The sequence below is a fragment of the Limulus polyphemus genome, unplaced genomic scaffold (genome assembly GCF_000517525.1).
Source record: "Limulus polyphemus unplaced genomic scaffold, Limulus_polyphemus-2.1.2 Scaffold893, whole genome shotgun sequence".
NCBI classification, from domain to species: Eukaryota; Metazoa; Arthropoda; class Merostomata; order Xiphosura; family Limulidae; genus Limulus; species Limulus polyphemus.
In genome coordinates, this window is record NW_013666503.1 from 125,644 (window position 1) to 127,890 (window position 2,247).

Below are 2,247 nucleotides of genomic sequence, written 5' to 3' on the forward strand. Positions count from 1 at the left end.
AAACATAAAATAAGTTTAGCTTAATCTTTTTTTCGAACACAGTTACTTAGACACAACATATATATATATAAACATGCTCATGAAATATTTGAGAAATTACTCTCGTGAAAAATATACGTTGGGATAAGAATAATCCTTATACTTTTTAAAAAATACTTGTCACGTCCCTCTTAGCATTTCTCGTTGATCACCGTTCCCTACCCTAAACAGCTACAAGTGGTATCACCCGCGTCAGGACGAGACGCTTCGGGTTTGAGTGTGTAAGCAACAAGTATAGGATGGTGAAATTTAAAGAATTGTTACAGCTAGTTCCTGATTTTCTGAAACTGTAAAAAGTACTCTCGAGGTTCTTAATTTTTCCCATTTGAAGAATCTGACAAGAAAACATTCAAAAGTTGTAAGTACAAAACATATCTATTTAGATTTTATTAGATAGTAAAAGTTCATTTCACAGACCTGTTTCATTTTCTTAGACCAGTTATAATGTGGGCGAGGGCTAAGGCTTAAGCTCCTATGCTCCATTAGGCCTATCCCGTTCAAATGTTAGGCCTAACAACATTGTAATAGTTGGCAAACATGGAATTCAGTGTAGTGTTGGAATGCCGAACGCTCGAAGGGTTTTAAATACATCTGTTGGATTTGTTCTATTAGTATTAAAATGCGTAGTTGGAAAGGTGAATTTATTCAATTTTTATATATTAGTTTAATGGTTAAGTTAGTTAATTTAAATTGGCATAATTAATGTTTTTTAATTTATTTAAGTTAAACTTATGAATAAGTCAGTATTTTTATGATTACAATTTTCAAGTTCAGGCGTTATTTACTAGTAGTAGTACTAGTACTAATAATATTCGTTTAGAAACAAGTTAGTAATACCATACTACAGTATTCATCATATGTACATTTTGTTTGAAAATATTTCTATATCATATATATTGTGGTCAATTAATAAATCATTTATTAAAGTTTAATCGATTTAAAATAAAAAAAAAGCTTTAAGGTTGTAATATAAAAAAACAATTTATATTAAGGATCAAAAATAGCTCTGTGTAGCGTTTTTTTTAAAAAAAGTCCATTGATTTTAAAATTATTTAAAAATTTTACACAGCAAACATAAAGAACATAAGAAAAAGATTTAATTAGCTTTACTCAAAACTCATTATTGGGTTGATTTTTAGTTTTGATCTAAGTAAGTAGCTTGTTTTAATGGAAAGTTAATACATTGTTTTCAGTTGTTTGCACAGATTTTATACTTTTATTACAACAAATGAAAAAGGAAAGGGAGGAAGCCCTAAGTATTTGAATTTTATGTACTGTTTGTTAAAGAATTCAAGAACTTCAAAATTCATATAGTCACAACTTCTTGACTGTGTATTTCCTTTTAGGTGTGTTGATGTTGATAATACTACCATAAAAAATCTCTTATTCAGTTCAAGATAGAACTGCTGTTAAAAAACAAAAAGTAGAATAGTGAAGTTATGAACTTGTTTAAAAATTATATTTTATGATTATAATCTTTATTACAGCTAAGAACTTAAATGGATAAAACACTTTTTTTTTGCTTTAGTTTGAATGACATCATACATTAACATTTTATTTGTTCATTTCTTGGTTGGTGTAAGAAATTTCAATTAAGTTATTGAGAATAACATAACATAATGTTTTGGGATAACATGGGACCTGTTGGTCGATCTTAGCTGTTCCATTCTCTAAACTAAATTAAAATAATTAAAGATAAAAATCTTAAAGATAACCCTTATCATTCATATACTTATCAAGCTTTTTCTTAAACTCACATTTACTGCCTCTGTAACATCTGAAGGCAACCCATTCCAAAGGCCAACCACCTTGTTAAAAAAATTAAATCGTATTAGATGAAGGTGACTCCTATCTCGCCAAAATTTATATTTGTGTCCCCTAGTCCTACTGTTTTCACTGTTAAATATGAAAAAGATGATGCTTTAACACTATCAATTCCCTTTACAATCTTAAATACTTCAATCAGATCTTCCCTAACTCTTCTTTTTTTCAAGATAACACAATTTGAGAGATATCAGCCTCTCCTTGTTCGAAAACTCCCCCATCCCTGTCACCATTCTAGTAACCCTTCTCTGAACCCTTTCCAACAATTCAATGTCTTTCCTAAGGTAAGGAGCCCAGTGACCTTTACAATGAAATTATAACCTCAATATTTCTGTAAATACAACCTAAAATCCTATTTGCCCTACCACTAGCAACAGCACACTA

General features: G+C 29.6%; 1 protein-coding gene across 3 annotated transcripts in view; it reads left to right on the plus strand.

Annotated features, from left to right (window-relative positions):
- Window positions 1-233: 233 nt before the first annotated feature.
- LOC106461082 overlaps window positions 234-2,247 on the plus strand; it is a 55,420-nt gene continuing 53,406 nt past the window's right edge. For 2 of the 3 annotated variants that reach the window (XM_022387934.1, XM_022387933.1), the window contains exon 1: window positions 244-397. The gene's annotated coding sequence lies outside the window, so the exon portion shown is untranslated. Of the gene's footprint in view, window positions 398-2,247 lie in introns of all 3 variants that reach the window. The other variant, XM_022387932.1, reaches the window with a different exon arrangement.